The sequence below is a fragment of the Eretmochelys imbricata genome, chromosome 7 (genome assembly GCF_965152235.1).
Source record: "Eretmochelys imbricata isolate rEreImb1 chromosome 7, rEreImb1.hap1, whole genome shotgun sequence".
Classification (NCBI taxonomy): Eukaryota; Metazoa; Chordata; order Testudines; family Cheloniidae; genus Eretmochelys; species Eretmochelys imbricata.
In genome coordinates, this window is record NC_135578.1 from 116,232,508 (window position 1) to 116,251,732 (window position 19,225).

Here is a 19,225-nt window from a genome sequence, read left to right on the forward strand (position 1 = left end):
ACTTACAGACTAATCAAGTCCCCCATTAATTTCCTCTTCGTTAAACTAAACAGATTGAGCTCCTTCTATCTATCACTATAAGGCATATTTTCTAATCCTTTAGTCATTCTTTTGGTTCTTCTCTGCAGCCTCTCCAGTTTATCAACATCCCTCTCAATTGTGGGCACCATCCCTGGCCAGTAACGGTCACATCGGTGTCAAGTATAGAGGTAAAATAACCTCTTAAGTCCCCTGTTTATGTATCCCAGGATCACATTAGCTCTTTTGGCCACTGAGTCACACTGGGAGCTTACTTTTGGGTAATTATCCACCATATCTTTTTTTACAATCACTACTTCCCAGGATAGAGTCCACCATCCTGTAAATATGATCTGCATTCTTTGTTCCTAGATGTATACATTCAGCAGTATTAAATTGCATGTTGTTTGCTTGCACCAAGTTTAGCAAGAAATCCAGATCAATCAGAATCAGTGACCTGTCCTCTTCATTATTTAATGCTCTCCAAGTTTTGCAGACAGCTGCAAACTTTATCAGTGATGATTTTGTTTTCTTCCAGGTCACTGATATGTTAAATAGCATTGGGCCAAAAACTGATGCCAGCAGGGCCCCACTGGAAAAACCTGCTCAACGATGATCCCCTATTTACAATTACATTGAGACCTATCAGCCATTTTTTTAATCCAGTTAAGGTGTGCCATGTTAATTTTATACTGTTCTAGTTTTTTTAATCAAAATGTCACATGGCACCAAATCAAACACCTTATAGAAATCTAAATATGTCAACACTATTATCTTTAATCAAACTTGTAATCTCATTAAAAAGATGATATCCACTTAAATCCTGTCAAACTATCTTCCATAAACCCATGTTGGTTTCTATTACCCTCTTTCAATTCTTGATTAATTGAATCCCCTATCAACTGCTCTGTATCTTGCCGGAGACTGATGTCAGCTGACAGACTGGTAAGTTACCAGGGTTATCTGTTTACCATTTTTAAAAACTAGCACATTAGCTTTCTTAGAGTCTTCTGGAACTCCCCAGTGCTCCAAGACTTATTGAAAATTTACTAAATTACTAGTTTCCCCCTATTGTTACTCACACCTTCTTGTCAACTGTCTGAAATGGGTCACTCTCATTACCACTTCAAAAGATTTTTTTCCCTCCCTTGGTATTCTGCTGTTAAGTGAATGGTCTCATTAGACTGACCTCACACTTGGTAAAGCAACTCCCATCCTTTCATGTATTTATACCTGCGCCTGTATTTTCCACTCCATGCATCTGACGAAGCAGGTTCTAGCCCATGAAAGCTTATGCCCAAATACATTTGTTAGTCTTCAAGGTGCCGCAAGGGCTCCTCGTTGTTTTTGATGAAAAATCTACATTAATGGTCCAGCAAGCTCCTCAGCCAGCTGTTAAAACTCTGGGATGCAAGTTATTTTATTTGGACCTGCTGATTTGAAAATGTCTAACTTTAGTAGCGTCTGTTTAATATCGTCCAGACATACTAGCGGAATGGAAAGAGTTATCATCACCATATGATGAGACTGCATCATCTGTTTTCTCCCCAATACAGAATACATATTTATTGAACACTTCTGCCTTTTCTGCATTGTTATTGCTAATTATAGCATTTCCACCTAGTAAAGGACCAATAAAATTGTCAGGATTCTTTTTGTTCTTAATAAAATCTAAATACTCTCTATAATTATTGTGCTTAACACTGCTAGCCATAGATTCTTCCTTGTGTCCCTTTGCATCTCTTATGAATTTTCTACAATTCCAGTCCAATTGCTATCAACTTCTCCCTTTCTTCCATTTGTTATATATTTCTATTTTTAATAGCTACCTTCACTACCCCCCTAAATTAGGTTGTTTTTTAAATCAGCATGATTAAAGGGGCTTGCTTAAACTTGGTAATGCTAGTATTCAACATCAGTTTTACGACTACCTCACATTTCCTAACTAAAACCCCTTATTATTCATCTACTACAGTATAAAATCTGAAAATCTGTACAAAGAGCATATTGGTATCATTGTGTCATAAATACAGGCAAGTCTAAACACAAGATGATGTGCGCCTATTTTGCTTAAACCAATTTTCTAAAGCTTCATATAGTGAAGAATAATTTGTCATGTACAAAAATTTTTCCAAGTTACACACACGCATTCACAAGATAAGAGCTTTTGTGCCTCACAGCAAATCCAAAGCTTAAGTATATATCCTGTAGATATATACACTCAAACTTGGTGTTAATGTTTTTTTTAAGCAAATCTCAAAGAGCTTTGCAAAGGAGGTCAGTATCGTTATCTTCATTTTACAGAGTGGGTGACTGAGGCACAGAGATGAAGTGACTTGCCCAAAGTCACCCAGCAGACCACCGGCAGAACCTGTATCTCCTGAATCCCAGTCCAGAGTTCTACCAACTAGACCAGTGGTTCTCAAACTGTTCTCTGCGTATCCTTGGGGTCCGCAGACTATGCTTAAGATTTCCAAAAGGGTCTGCACCTCCATTTGAAAATTTTTAGGGGCCTGCAAAATGAATAAAGATCAAGAACCACTGAACTAGACTACACTGCCTCAGCAGAATATACAAGACAAACACATGGTAAAAGTTAGTATTATTTTCTCTATTTTAGAGATGGAGAATTGAAGCAGAGAGAGATTAAATTACTTGCCATAGAAGTCTGTGGCAGAGCTGGAAACTGAACCCACATCTTTCATATCTTAGTCCAATTACTTAATTGAAATATCCCCTCTGAGCTGACTCTGTATTTGCACTTTTACATGCAAGCTGTGCGAACATGCTTTGGAAAGTTACCAGCCCCCACTGATCAATGATAAAAATAACTTACTTGTTCTACCACTTCCCTCCACCATGCAAGCAGATACTTACTTTCTTTTTTAGTGAGGTTACAGCCACAAAATTGATTTTTGGGGGGTGACAGAAGGGAACCACATGGATCATACATCTGGGTAAGCCACAGTAATTGAAGAAGAATGTATACCATCATTGACTGTTGATGTGTTTAACAAAAACTTAAATATTTTTAGTATTATTTGCATTCAAACTCAGATACTTAAAGCTTGTTTCTCCCCCCCCCCTCCTTTTGTGTAATTCCCAATAACAAAAACTACTCTAGGATAAAAATAAGTAATTTTATTGATGTGAAATAAAATCCAGGTCCCAACTTTCACAGCTCTCTGTTCCATAGCAACGATACTTGGTTTTGATCAGTAGACTAAGCAGATATGTCTATTAAAGACAAAGATAGAGCAAACAGCAAGAGGTTATTTTTCCAGTGTCACTTTAATTACTGTAAACGCACTTAAGAAAACAAAACAGATTGAACTTTAAATTGTTACACTCACGGACACTCCATAGGTTCATGGAGCCTTTAGAGACAAGATCTGTAGTGCAGAGTTGTTAATATGAACAAAGTAATGCATATCAACATTATGTAAGTTAATGACAGATTACTCAAAACTACTATGTGGTTCAAGAGGTTTATTTCTGCATATTCATACTCCTGAGACTGATGCCACCTTAGCCCCGCAGAGTAAACTCTAAAATTCCAACATTTTAATTTATGTTTGAGGGCAGCCCCAAAACATTCTCAAAATGGAGATTTGCTCAAGGCTTAGGAGACTGCTGAAGACAGCCTTACAGCTTCTTACTGTGGTACTGACTTCCTTAGAGCCAAGAGTCATGCACTGAGAAAGTACCTACATTGGCTTGTTCCAGCAGAACAGAGGAGTATCCAACACCAATACATCAGCAAATTCCTGCTCGGTACCTTGTGTCTTGTTATATGGGTAACTTCCAATATTAACAAAGATAAGTTCCTTAAAAGCCCAAATCATCCTCAGCAAGAGTAACACTCCAACAATGGAAGAGATGAGGCCTCAGCACCCAGAGAAGATTTAGGTACTACAATCGTGGACCTTGGATCCAAATGGCACAAATTTGCTCACTGCCAGGGTCGTTCCTGATTGATGTATCTGAAGTCAAACTGGCTTATTCTGTGTCCCTTCCTCGGGCCAGATAGACAATTGTGTCAGTTGCCTTTTCAAGGAGGTTTTACAAGCCCAATCCTTGGGTCCACTAACATACTGGCTAGTTTTTTTATTATTATTATTATTATTTATATTATGGTAGCACCAATGAACTTCCATCAAGGACCAAGTATTCATTGTGCTTTGACTATGAAATAAAAAACAAAACAGTCTCTGCCACAGAGAGCTCGCAATCTACAGGTAGACAAGACAACAGGGGGACTTAAATTAAAAAAAAAAAAAGTATCGAACTTAAGAATTTGAAGAACATTGCAGACTGCTGCAAAGACTCTAAAAACCATCAGATCCTGGGGGGCTTTGTTTTGGAGGGAGGTGGTGTCTTGGTTTTTTCTCAAGTCTATTTCTCTGGTCTCTGATGGACAAGGAGCTTTTCCGGATCATTCAGTTGTGAATATTTCAATAAGGCACTTCTATTTGTGTAGGTACTTAAACCGCACTCATCAGTCGGGTACATAACTCATGATCACCTGCATCCAAGCAGTCCCACTAGTAGGTTAACATAAGCAAATGTACACCAATGTGTCCCTGGCCAAGAATTTACAGTGAGGTTAGATAAGGAAAAAGGCTTCAGAAAACTCTAAAAATCTCTAGATTAAAAATCATTTTTGAGTATGCTTGATATGGCAATCACTTCTAAAACTAGGTTTCAGAGTAACAGCCATGTTAGTCTGTATTCGCAAAAAGAAAAGGAGTACTTGTGGCACCTTAGAGACTAACCAATTTATTTGAGCATAAGCTTTTGTGAGCTACAGCTCACTTCATCGGATGCACACTGTATGCATACAGTATGCATCCGATGAAGTGAGCTGTAGCTCACGAAAGCTTATGCTCAGATAAATTGGTTAGTCTCTTAAGGTGCCACAAGTACTCCTTTTCTTTTTACTTCTAAAACTGTATTTCCCCCTTCCCCAACATCAAGCAAAAGGTACTGATAATTAATGCTAGATCGTGTTTTTAAACTTCAGCCATTTTGCTGCAGTCACATTTAAACACAACCAAAGAAGTGTTGCTTAAACTTCACAACATATTTTCCTCCCTTTGAGCAGAGACCAAGCATGAAAACCTCCAGCCTGAACTGTGAACATTTCAAGGTTGTGGACTTGTGAAAACATAGTGTTATAGCAAAAAAAATTTGTGGCCATGTGCTCATTGCTGTACTGTAAGAAGATCAGTTTCCATCTGATATTTACACATACATACACTTTTATAGCACAGAATACTCTATATAAACACTAGGTGCTAATTGTATAGGAAGGGGTGTTTAAACAGCCTAAAATATTACTTATTCAAAAAAGACCTCACACGTACAGTTAAACATATACCAATCCACCTCCAACACAAGTCTTAAAACGCACATTTTAAAGTAGCAGGAATAACAGGGGAAGTGGTTTTCATACAGATGTGGCTAGTTGGTTTAGTTTTTAAAGATGCCGCAGCCAGCTCAGCCTTTACAAGAAAAGAAAGTGACTTTACAGCGTGGCAGGCTCAAAATACAGATCCTTGCCAAGTTATCAACACTCTCAAGAGCTAAACCAGGCTCCCTCCTCCCCAGTAACCAATTCAATCCTAGTGCTGTTTTGGGGGGCAGCATGCCTGACACCGCATCCTTGCCCAGCCAGACTGGGCAGAGGGGCTGGGGGATGACCCCTTCCCCACAGATGCCAACGACTGTATCTTTGCGATGAAGACCACTGGCTCCATTCAGGGCACTGCTTCTTAGGAGGTGTTTTTAAGGGAATAAACAGGGTAGCGGAGGTGCCCCCTCACCACCATCATCGCCCCTGCTGACGACCCACTACCCCCTCCTTCCTGGGGGGACCCCACACCACCCCCACTATCCCTCCCTCCCGGGGGACAGAGCGGGGAGGGGGCGTGAAGACCCCACACCACCCTCTCCCTGCGGGTGGGAGCAAGGCCCCCCCCCCCTCCCGCCTGGGGGGGGGGGTGGTGGTGTCCTTAGCCGAAGCGGCGGGGAGGGTCTGTGAACAAGTCTGAGGAGAGCGGGGAAGGACCCCGCACGCCCACCCGGCCAGCAGGGGCGTGGAGCCCAGAACACGCCCCCGCCCCTCGCCTCAGAGACTTCCGGGGAAGGATCCCGAATTTCCCCGCCTGAGGAGGCTTCCGGAGAGGCGCGAAGACCCCCAATCCCCGCCCCATCTGAGGGGGCTTCCCAATAGGAAGAGACCCCGCGTCCTCCCTCCCGGAGGGGGCGCTCCCTGGAGCCGCGAGCGGGAGCGGGAGGGCGGGGTTCCCATTACCGTAGGCGGCGGCGGCGGTCCCCGGGGCTGCCCCGTCCCCGCCGCTCCCCACAGCCGCTGCCTGCCTCGCTCTGCAGCCCCGTGAGCTGCCCGGTTTGTTTTTGTTTTGTTCTGCCCAGCGACACGGCAGCGAGCGGCCGCCGCGGATTGGTCGGCGGGTTCCACCCGCCGCAGCCAATCAGAGGGCGAGGGGTCGGGAAAGGGGCGGAAGAGAAGGCGGGTACTCAACCGACAAAGAGGGAGGGCGACACCATCTGCTCGGAAGGGGCGGGGGTGGGTGTGTCCAGCGGGGAACAGGAAGGAACCATTGTGTGTTGGGGTGGGGAGGGCAGGGGCGGTCCAACCTAGTGGGAAGGGAGGGTGGGTTACACATCATTCTATTGCCCCCAGGACATTGTCTGGGAAGGGGGAGGAGTGATCAAACTCCCCAGGCCTGTTAAGAGGAGACATATACAAGGCAGAAGGGGTCTTTGCCACCCCATAGGGTCTTATGCAGTTGTGGGGTGGGCTCCTCAGGTGCTAGAATGAGGAGGTATTGGGACTCAAATTGCCTCCGCCAGTTCTATCCCCCGGCACCTTGTATGGGTCTGATCTAAATAAGCATAGGGTGGCAGGAACTTATGTTGCCAATGGCCAAAAGCCCACCAATCTACCACCCTCCATTTGGAAGCGCATTCATCACCCCAATCAGCCAGCAATTGCTGGTTTATTCACCCATCCACTGCAAAACTAATGGGGGCCAGTGTACTCACCAGGGGTAGAGAGCAGGGCAGTTGCCTTCCCAAAGAACCTTATTAATAGCAGTTAAATACAGGGATCTCAAGCGGAGGAATAATTGTTATTGTTCAGTCCCATAAACGTTTATGGCCTATGGCACAGAGGCACTGCCATCTAATACACATAAGGATGCCACCTCTAAGGTACAAAAAAACAGGACATTTGGGATGATGCTGAGCCCAAAAACCTGGACAGCAGGCAGTGTTTATTGAGCATCCTCACAGATTTCACAGGACAGTTACCTCAAAAAAGGGACAATCCTGGGAAAACCTAGTTCGGTAACAATCCAAAATACATGCAAGAAAAAACATAAGTCAAGAGGGCGAAGAGAAGGTATTGGGGTCAATAGAGGTCATCAAATGCACGATTTCTCAGTATAAACTAGAGAAAATGTAATGTAACACTTAGTGAAGAAGACTTAGGGAAAGGCCCCTGCTGTTAAGAAAGGAGCCAAAAAACAAAACAAAAACCCCAGCATGGCACTATGAATTTATATCACAATAAAATAACGCATTGTCATAATGCATCCTATGCTCTTTTGCCCCATCCTCAGTTTAGCCCTGCAGAACACCAGACAGATCTGCTTGGTACAGGACGTTCTTACGCCGTAACTAGAATAAAGGTGGCTTTAAGGCAGTCTGTGTGATCTATGCAGCTGCATAGTGCACTGCACTTCCAGTGGCTCTCTGTCACATACGCATACTCAACCCACTAGCCATAGCATGGGTTCCATGCGAGTTAAATCACTGATACCCATCCATCATCCCATTGAGGGCTATGTGGCAGATACTCAGTTCGCTTGCTGCCCTCACCCACTTGTAATGTTGTGCTTTAGCATTATCTCCTGATTTCCCAGCCCATTTAAGAGGATTATTAAAGCCAACCTGATACTTTCGAGAAAGGCACATAGACCTCAAACAGGCAGACCAATTTAGATTAGGTTAGAGGTTGCTGAGTCCAAAGTGTGAGACAGGGTGAACACACCTTGAGCAGACAGGCAGGAAGTGGCTGGTGGAGGGAGAATGTTATATGTAAACAGGGTGTGTAGGAACCCAGAAGTGGGGAGAGAGATGAATTGGTCCCATGCAGGTTAAATCATAAAACCTACCAAGTAAGGCTAGCCCTACAACAGCAGTACATTCCTGCTGTATTTGCCTACAGTGAGGAAATTGAAAAGCTTGAGCTTTTCTGGCTACCACGCAACACCCGACCGTCAAATTTTCTCTTTGGCAAATAACCAAAAATAATTTGAAATAAATGAAATACTTTTGGTTTTTTTAAATCAGGAAAATAATATATTTCTTATCTTTAAGTGACTCCAGATTAGACTAGGGCAAGAACTGTCCTGTTTGCAGTCTGCCTTTGTGGGATACATCTTCCTCATCCTCCCTTTTTTTGTTTTTGGTTGTTGTTTTTGTTGTTGTTTTCTCCCAGGGTGACCAGACAGCAAATGTGAAAAATCGGGACGATGTTGGGGGATAATAGGAGCCTATATAAGAAAAAGACCCAAAAATCAGAACTGTCCCTATAAAATCGGGACATTTGGTCACCCTATTTTCTCCAGAGTTGCAGCACTGAACATTTTGAGATTCTGGCACCAGGTCTGAGATATCACACCAAAGCCTGAGGCGAGACAGATATAACTCCTCTACTTGAGGGGAAGAAGGGACGCTGTGGAGTGGAAAGAAAAGGAGTACTTGTGGCACCTTAGAGACTAACCAATTTATTTGAGCATGAGCTTTCGTGAGCTACAGCTCACTTCATCGGATGCATCCGATAAAGTGAGCTGTAGCTCACGAAAGCTCATGCTCAAATAAATTGGTTAGTCTCTAAGGTGCCACAAGTACTCCTTTTCTTTTTGCGAATACAGACTAACACGGCTGTTACTCTGAAACCTGTGGAGTGGAAGATAACCCAGCAGACTGATCCCGTCTAGTCCTGAAATGATGAATCTAGTACATACAACACATATTCAGGGTAGACAGCGAAAATGAAACCACTTTGTGCATTGGAATGCTATGAGACATCTCTAGCCAATTCAGATCTCTCTTGTGTTAGACATTTTTGTTTTTATTGATCTCTCTTGTGTTAGACATTTGCTGCAAAATGGATTTATTCAGTTACTGGCAGTTGTGTGCGCCTCAGTGAATACCATACAACTTTATTGTGTATAGCATTCCTACTGGAGTCAATGGGAGTTTGGCTGAACTTAGGTGAGGAGGTTTGGACTCTAATAATAAGGAACTGCAGAGGAGGAGGCTTTTGCCAAAGACACCCCAATAAACCTTTGCACCAATTCCCACTGCACCCTTTGAAGTGCTGTGTAAAATTGCAGAAGGGATTCTAAGAGGCTATTTAGGACTGGAGCACTTGCTAAAGGTAGGGTCACTTGTCACGAGAGGATGAGAACTCTGATGTTGTCCTGGGTATTTCCATGAGATAAAAAGCATTTTTTCTTGTTGAATATCCCTACTCAGAGCATTGATATCAACCATCATAAATCTCAACTCAACTGGAGCACATACACTTACAGACACATAGATGCTGCAAATATATCCAAGATTTAGTAAACACTGAATGCCCACACAAATACTTAGTTTGCAACCAATTAGATATATTTCTCCCCATCTCTGTAACTACCAGGACTAATATTGCACAGCAAATATTCTAACAAACCAAAGGTAAAATAAACAGAATTTTCCTTTCCACCCAGTTTTATAATTCAGATGGAATTAAGTTATCCAAAGTCACTTGGAAATAATCCTTTCTAAATGGTTTCTGCTGGATCCTTGTTTCAGGTGCAAAGTGTCTGAGTTGAGTTGTCCTGTCCTGGAGTCTTTAAACTCTGGTGATTGCTGCCTGCTTTATTAACCTGGATTCTTGATAATGATGATGCCTCCAAGCATGGAACTGCGAGTTGGTACTCAAAGCAATTACTAGTCCCCACCCTTGCTTCTGCCGAGAATCTTGCTGATAATTCTGGTGCCAGATTCCCTTTGGAGCTTAAGCTCTGGCAAACAAGTCCCTTTCTAGTCTTTGCTTTTCACTACATTCTCATTCTCTCTCTCTGATTGTTTTCAAAGAATCCACTACTTTTCTGGCATGTTCAACTTACTTGCTGGGCCCGCCCATAAACAGAGGAGAGAAACCTATTGGCCAGAATTCCTCCAAACAATTAGAAAAGCCCTTTCTCCAGCACTGGGAATGCCCTGTTATTCTGCCAGGGATCTGTAAGCAGTTTGTATAGATATAGTCCACTTTTAAAACTTATCTACAGATGCCAGTTTGAGGTTACCCTGATACAAGTGTGTTTCATCAAGTTGTCTTTTGAATGTTCTTGAACCCTATGTGCATCGTAGCTATTGTGATTCACCCACTTCCAGCAAGCTTCTAACACAGGGGTGGCCAATCTGTGACTCCGGAGCCACATGCGGCTCTTCAGAGGTTAATATGCTGCTCCTTGTCTAGGCACCGACTCCGGGGCTGGAGCTACAGGTGCCAACTTTCCAATGTGCCAGGGGGTGCTCACTGCTCAACCCCTGGCTCTGCCACAGCCCCTGCCCCCCACTCCACCCCTTCCCAGCACCTCCCCTGAGCCTGCCCTGCCCTCCCTCCTCCCCCTCGGCCCCCAGAGCCTCCTGCACACCAGAAAACTGCTGAAGGGGAGAAAAGGAGAAGTGCTGATTGGCGGGGCTGCTGGTGGGTGGGAGGTGCTGGGAGTAGGGTGGGAGCTGATGCGGGGTTGCTGACGTATTACTGTGGCTCTTTGGCAATGTTCATTGGTAAATTCTGGCTCCTTCTCAGGCTCAGGTTGGCCACCCCTGATCGAACACAAGAGAGATCGATAAAAACAAAATTGAATTGGCTAGAGATGTCCTATAACATTCCAATGCACACAGTGGTTTCATCTTCTCAACAATTTTTTTATTCATTCAACCATTTCAAAAAGCAGCATGTGTGATCCAGACACCTCAGTGGTTCTGTTTGACCATAATATAGCCTGTGGAGACTGGAGTCTATGTTAGAGTATCAATTAATCAATCGAGGCAGCAAAAAACAGGATCTGCCAAACACAATCCCATTTATCTTGTGGTTTTATTTTCTTATATACATATTTATTCTGCCTCCTTTGTGTTGGCATTTGGGTGCCGTAATAAAATCAGATGCAAACATAGCAATGCTACTTGGGTAACAAACAATCTAATCCCACTTTGGCCAGTGATGGCTACAGGTTGAAAGGTTTAGTTGAGGTGCTAAGATGCCTGAGCTTTGTTTGTGCTAATTAATTACGGTCCTGTTTAAAATTTCCCCGTGGTCCTTTGTAATGGCTGCCAAACAGGAAACGCTGTTGCTGCTTGTTTGAAGCTTTACTAGAATGTGCACATTAGTAGAGTGCATGTGAACTAGATTGTAAATTAGGGGTTCCGATGGTGAGGAGCTGTGGATATTATTCTCAGCTCTGTCACTGACTGTCTGTGTGACTTTGGAGGAATGATTTAACCTTTCCATACCTCAGTTTCCCCATCTATAAAATGGTTTCTCTGTTTTCTCATCTACCTACTTCTTATGGCTTAGAACAGCCTTCCATGTCCCATATTCTAGATTGCACCTCTATGGCATACTACACTCTTAAAACTGGTGTTTTGTTGTTGTTTGTTTTTTTATTTTCCCAGAATTTTCCTACTTCGATTTACTCGAAAAGAATTTCAACAACCGTGTCTTGTATCTGAACAAAAGAAGAGTCTGACTCAAAACCCCAGACACAGGACAAATTTGAGATCTTTGAAATACAGACCCAGATCAAAGTTTTTCATTTCAGACCCATCTCTAATTAGAGCTTTCTTCCTGTGTACGGTGTTTGTTTAAATTAGCTCATAAGCTCTTTGCAGCAAAGACCCAGCCTCTGTGTTTTGTACAGTATGAGAAACAAATAATATACAGAGCTACATAAATACAATAATCATAATACATCCAATGTTCAGCCAACTGGATTTGTAGGTTGGTGGCACCACATTTCAGAATATCTGGTGAAATGGAAACACTTATACTGTTCCACTGCTGGCGGAGAGGAGTTTATTTAAAATATAAGTAAATTTTTTAATTGAAAAGAAATCTTAGCAAAAGCTCTGGGCATGCTCTGTAATACAGTAATAACAATTCCAGACATGTCTCTTTTGTATTATAGTTGTCACCTTATCTGTTCATTCTTGCCCTAACAGCAGCAGCACTCATCTGAAAAGGCCTTCTTTGCAGAGGGCTCCACACATTATAGACTATATTGGAAAAATCAAGTGATCCAATTATATTATAAAGAATTCCAAATAGAGAATTCAGCCAAAAGCCAATACCAATTAGACAAAACATTGTCTTTATCTCATGATCATTGTTCTTCTCCGCTAGATTATTGCAGGAGAAGATCTCCGGGAGGCACTTATAATTACTAGTTGAGGTGTTTCCTAATAATAATAAGAATAATGTGACTGACTGGCTGAGGTCCTATGATATGACAGGGTGTGTAATCAATAAATCATGTGCCAGTTGTAGCTGTTCTTCATATAAGATCATATGTCTGCATTTCTATAGACAACTGTTACAGAATGTTTACTGGTTGCTGTACCTTTTCACCTCATCAGCATTGTTTAAAGAATTGACATTCTGGGATTGTAGTCATTCCAAGAAAATCCAGTTTAATCTGTTTGGAAATGGAATGAGGTAGGGGTAAAAAACAACAACAAAAACGTCTCTTCCTGTCTAGAAAGCCATATGATCTGATAGTCACACCAAGTGGTAAGCAATTGACAGATTAGAAAAAAAAACAAAAGCCACCTTTGTCACCTGAATACTGTGGGCAGGTCTGGTTGCTTATTATAGGGGGAAAGATGGGGGGAGTCATAGCTATGATATGACAACAACAACAAAATAGTTCAGGCACACAATATTGTAAGGTACACTTCAAAATCGGTAATAGTAAGAGTCACATAAATAGCCTGTATTTTACAATAAAATTGTTTAAATGACTTATATTTACCTAGTAGTTTAAAACGATTTAAAATATATTCTCTATTACACTAGCCATATGTAGAGACAAAATCATAAACATTCTCAGTGATAGCCTGGCAATGGGGAAACATTCTTTAAAACAATATTTATAGCAGAAATCCTAGGCGTGCCAAACAACCCTAAGAGCTTGTGACTGTTATCTGGAACACCCAGATCAGGAACTAAAAAGCTTTTGGTAGTCAAGACAGCAGCATTACCCACTCCAGGATTCAAGAAATCATGAGGCCAGCTTGCAAATCATGAGTTTTTTTAAAAATCATAATATATTTCAGGGTTTTTTATTTACCACCTGGATTATTAATCTTTAGGATGCACTGTGTTCATGATTTCAAGCTTTTCTCCGCAACCACAGGATCTAGAAACTTACTTTTTTTTTTTAATGAAAGCTGAGATTCCTCTGCCATTACTTGATTCCAGAAGCTGAGGTTTTAAGAATAACACCAAGTACTGTGAGACTTGCATTAAACTCATGAAAGTTGCTAACACTGAGATTTATCGTTAAGGATGCAATGCCGATATCTCAAAACAAATGTCTCAGTGAATTTTCCAGGTGAATTCCTGGAGACATAACAGAGATTGTGTTCTGGGATTCTTATAACATTCTCACTCACCTTAGAACCAACAATCATCATCTTACACAGATAATTTTTTTTTAATACACTTGATTTTCCCCTGGCCTTGAATCCCCATGCTCTCTGAGTAATGATTCTTGCTGATTGGCAAGGCAGCACTTTGAACTTTTAGGACGGAGATCAGAATATATGACCCTTTCAAACCAAGCATTCATTTTTTCCACAAGGCTGTGACCTTGATTTCTTTTCTATGATTGTAGGTATATATAACACAGTATTATACTAAAAAAAGGGGAGAGAGAGATGAAGGGGTAGGTTTTCCTTTTTGTTTTTTGCATTACTTTAGAAATTTAGGCTTTGTTTACATTGGAAGACTCTGTGGTGAACTAGTGAAATCATGACATAACCCGCTGATGAGTGTCAGTTACATGCCCCACTGTGTGCCTGATCTACAAAGGCAATGGGTCTTTTACAGCGCTCAACTTGAAAGCTTGGCGCTTTATCTCAATTGTTTTATGATGCATCTGATGAAGTGAGCTGTAGCTCACAAAAGCTTATGCTCAAATAAATTGGTTAGTCTCTAAGGTGCCACAAGTCCTCCTTTTCTTTTTGCATATTTGAATTGATGCTTTCAGGTCTGGAAGTCACCAATTTATTTCCCAAGATGGCAGCCATCACAATGACAGGAGATGGGAGCCTGGAAGTTGAACAACTGAGATGGAGAGGGATTTTGGAGACAAAATGTTTAAATGTGAGTGTGTTTGATTTTAACAGGTATCTCACCCCAATATCTAATGAACATATGGCAGAAAGAAGGCCAGTGGTAAAATTCAGCACACACATACACAACTTAATTTAAGCTGAAAGAAAACGCCTATTATGCATCTGAGACCTCCCGAGTCCTCCTGCAAAGCTGGGCAGGCCAAAACTTGACATTCCTGATATGTCTAAAGCAAAACCAAACAGACAAACACAGCTTTAATGTGGGAAAAATAAATTTCTATCCCTTTTAGAATACATCGTTATATTTTCAAAATATCTTTGCAGGTCACCTTTAAAGTTGCTTCATAGTTCACCCATAAGAGCATTTTATACCAGCATGGTCAACTGACATTCTGAGACCTGTAGACCATAGAAGAGCCTGGTCTATCTTATAGCTATTTGCATGTCTTCCTGTCTCTCTTTTTTCCCCTTCTCTCTCTTTTGCTCTCCGCCATCTCTTCCTCTTCAATCTCTCCTTACATCGCTCCTCCTTCCCCCAACCTTATCTCTCTCTGTTCAGCATCCCAAACTTGTATTGACAATTTGCAGGTGAGACAATGTAATGAAAGGCACTGAATTTATCAGCTTATGCATGGTTGAATTCTCAAACTTAGTGTCGCAACCACTTGGGTTTTGGCAGCTAACACAGCCCCCTACAGTCCAGCTGGCTCAGACAGCAACCTCATTTAACATTTAGAATTGCATTTCTAAGCTCCTGGCAAGCCCAGACTAGTGTGCCTGTCACCCCAGCGACAGCAATTCCAGAAAAGCAGCACTTTGAAGTGTACTGTAAGGGGATGGAGGAGACAGTGAAGGAGGAGTGGGAAATGAGTGAAACAGGATTTTTTGTCTACAAAAGCTACTTTTGAGGTTGCTTTTCCAGCTAGGCCAACATCATTCCATCCGTTTTAAAGCAGAAAGCCGCACTGAAACCCAGTAGTTCTACCAGGATACTGGTAGAGAATACTGGTAGAGGATAAAGGTATCCAGGTGACACCTTTGCCCAGGAAACTGGACAAAGACTGGAGGAGGAGTTGGGGGGAGGCTGGTTGGGATGCTGGAGGGTTTTTCTTTCAGTTTGGAGTGGGCTAGAGAAAAGGGGAGAGCCCCAGAGCAGGGGGGTCTAAGCTCTCTACCCCCCTGAAGGACCTGACTAAGAGGTCCTGTTCATGCCTACAAGCTCTGGGTTGGATTGTGTTCCTGTCATCTCTAATAAACCTGCTGTTCTACTGGTTGGCTGAGAGTCACAGTGAATGTGAATCGCAGGAAACAAGGGTACAGGACCCTGACTCCTGCATGCTTCGTAACAACTGGATACCGTCAGCCAGATGCATCTTGAGCACTCTGTTACAATATTTCTGTGGACACATTTGGGCCAGATTCTGGCACCAGCTGTGGCCCCTTTATACCACTTCAGTGGCATAGGGAGGTTGTAAAGGAACTGGCCTGGCTCGCCGGAGAATTTCCCAGCCTACAACACCTGTCGTTCCCCCTCCCAGCAGCCTCCGGATGAGGAGTATAGCCAAGGTTTGGAGTGGGGCGTGTGCTCTGCTCTCCAGTCATTCTGAGCTGAGCGGCCCATAGACAAGGCAAGGCTGCTGCTGGAAGTGAGAGCAATTCTTGGGGCTGTGCTGACCCTCAGAATAGAATCTGCACTGTCTGTGCTGCACTGCTAAAAAGGCAGAGTACCTGATCTGGCCCTGCACTCCAGTCACACAGCACAGATACAAAAAATAAACCAGCTGTATTATTTTAAGGGGTGTGGTCTAGGATTCAGGGTTTGGGACTTGGAGTCAGCAGTTCTGGGCTTTGTTCAAACATCTCCCAGGGACTGTGTGACCTCAGGCAAGTCACTTCGCCTCTTTCCTCTCCTTGCCCCACGCTGCTAAATGGGGATGATGATAATATACCTTGTATGATGCCATGGGGCTAAATTAGCTGATGCTTGCAACATGCTTTGAAATCCGTGGATGAAAAGATGCTAGATAATTGCAACATAGTATTAATAATGCCAATAGTGTACTCCATTATACATTGCTTTTCATCCCAAAAGATCCTGGAGTGCTGCAGAAGCTACATACATACAACACCACTAATCCTTGCTGGGTTTTCATTCTTCCCAAGTCCAGGTTAGGAATCTTAAGCTGTGCTTGAGACATGGCAAAAGGCAGCATATAGGCAAACACAGAGTAGTCTGGTCAGTGCAGTGGAGTTTTTTTTTTTTGGGGGGGGGGGGGGCGTGTTTCTGAGGGACTGTTCTTGCAGCACTAGGAATATGCTTCTCTCACAAGGGGCTGCGTGAAAGGCAGCATGAAGCTGATAATGGGAGGAGGGAATAAAAGCAGCAGTTAGGGGCTAGGGGGACAGTGCATAAGGAGGGGGTGTAATGTACTAGGTTTGCAATCAGACCCAGGCGCAAGAGGTTCCAAGGAACAGATCGGTGTTTGCAGCCTGCTCAAACATCCCTCTCCATGCACCGCACCTGAATCCACCCAGCTGCACAGCATGGGGTGGGCTACCAGTAGGACCATTAAAGGTACCGTCCACTAGCTGGGGTGTAAGGTGGAACTGAGAGCAGAATGTTTGCTGGGTCAAAGATGAGCACCTTGAGGTTATGTAGAAGGCAGGCAGGGAGGAGTTGGTCTCCTTATTTAGGCCCCAAGCCCTCGTACTGAACAACTATATTATTTGTATTTAAACATTATGAGCTGGTCTACTCTAGGAACTTACATTGGTATAGCTATGTGTCTCGGGGATGTGAAAAATCCACACCCTCTGAGAGAAGTAGCTACACAGACCTAACTCCTCGTGTAGACAGCGCCAGGTTGATGGAAGAATTCTTCTGTCAACCTAGCTGCCACCTCTCGGGTAGCTGGATTACCTATGCCAACGGGAGAACATATCGGGTCAGGTTGGGGTTTCGAAGGCTAGGAAACAAAGAAAGGGCTTTTGTATACAAGGATGAGTTGGAACTGACCCATGGCCTTCAACTGGCTTGCTGGGGATACTACAGTACATGTTGGGGGCTGTGCAGACTTAAACCCCCTGGTCTGAAGGGAATGGGAGACGGGTCCCGACCCAGAGACAGGTGACAACTGGAGAGCTGAGACCTGACTGTGCACGGGAGAGAGAATACAGGTGCAGTTACCCCTGAAGCTGCGACAGACAGCAGCCTGAAGCTCCCTGCAGTCCAGAGCTCCCACCTTCCAAAATAGAAGACGATCTTTGTAGTGTTGACAACTCTCATGATTTTTAGTGTATTTCTTAAACTCCAGCTTCTTGAATCAAGAGAGTGCAAGAGAACCTCGGCTTTCATTTAAAAGCAAAGTAAATTCTGAGCCCTCAAGGTTGTGGATGAAAACATGCAAACATGCATGCTGAGGGCTCCAAAATTGGAAGGCCAGTAAAAAGTACCCCACATTTGTTAATTTTTAAAAAATCTCATGATTTTTAAGCCAATCTTATGATTTGGGGGGCCTGACTCATTATTTTTAAATGCTTGAGGGTGGCCTTTGATCTTTGCAGCTGTACTCACATCCTTACATAACAATGGCAGCTGCTCTATACAGGGCATTCTAGACAGGAGTGACATGCTGAAAGCTATGGGAGGAGATTATATTAGAAGCCTATTATGGCCTCACATTTCAGTGCTAATCTTTAAAGTATAAAGGCCTGGAGTCTTAACATCCCACACACCCTGCTGGGAGGGACTGTCTTTTGGTTACAGTAACTCAATGTTCTTCAGGGGCACTCATCCTAAATAGTAGGAAATCTCCCATAGGAAGGAAGGGATTCAAAAGTTCCAAGAGCTCTTATAAGGTTATTGAATGAGTTTGACTACATGGCAAATCTGACTACACTGCCCTGTCTTTTGTATTTGTGATTCGTTTTTGTTTCAAGGTAGCCTTTGTTGAAGATATACAGGCCCAAAATCAGCGCTGGTGTGAGCTTGAAAGAGCTGCGTCTGCTTGCATCATTTCGCCCTTAGGTTATGTCTACACTGCAGGCTTGCTGCATGCTGTGCTAAGCTTTTGTTCCCAACCTCCCCCATCAGCCATCCTCAAAGCCCTTAGATACATGTATTGAACCTAAGCCGGTGTGCTCATCTGGGGCACGTGGCAGACTGTAGGTTGAGCTGTGACCCCCCGCTCCTCCCCCACCCCGCTGGCCCACAGTGTAGAGCAGTAAGGGCCTGGGGGCCGGGTTTAGGGTCTAGATAGTCCTCCACTGCCATTCCCACAATTGCCTGTACCTGGATCTTCTGCTTTCATGAGCTATGGCAGGAGAAGATAGGCAAAGACCCCCAAAATAACACTATACACCAACACCCCTTGATAACACTGTTATTAGCAGGGAATAATGTCCCTGGCTTGTCTCACCAGGAAAACACAAGATCTCCTCAACATCCTGGTGTCATGCACCTCTCCTGTACATCTGACATTAAATATTCATTAACAAGCCTCTGTGGTTGACCACGGCCTGCAGAGCAAGGAAGTAAGTAACCTTTGCTTGAGCTAAATGTGTTGGTGGGCTAAAACCACTTCCACCCAAGTGTTTGGGGAGGAGAGACAAGTTCTCCCAGCATACACCAGGATGGAACCAATTCCTGGAGTGGCTCCAGTTGGTCAGGCACTAAGAGCCCTGGGGTGCGCCCCAGAAATCCTAGCTGCAGCTTTACAGGAGATGGTGTGTGTGGAACAATGTGGATTCTTGGAAATGG

The 19,225-nt window shown here is 43.3% G+C and overlaps 1 protein-coding gene across 3 annotated transcripts in view; it reads right to left on the reverse strand.

Annotated features, from left to right (window-relative positions):
* PDCD4 (programmed cell death 4) overlaps positions 1-6,445 on the reverse strand; it is a 32,793-nt gene extending 26,348 nt beyond the window's left edge. For all 3 annotated transcript variants that reach the window (XM_077823171.1, XM_077823169.1, XM_077823170.1), the window contains exon 1: positions 6,335-6,445. The gene's annotated coding sequence lies outside the window, so the exon portion shown is untranslated. The remainder of the gene's footprint in view (positions 1-6,334) is intronic.
* Positions 6,446-19,225: the final 12,780 nt, after the last annotated feature.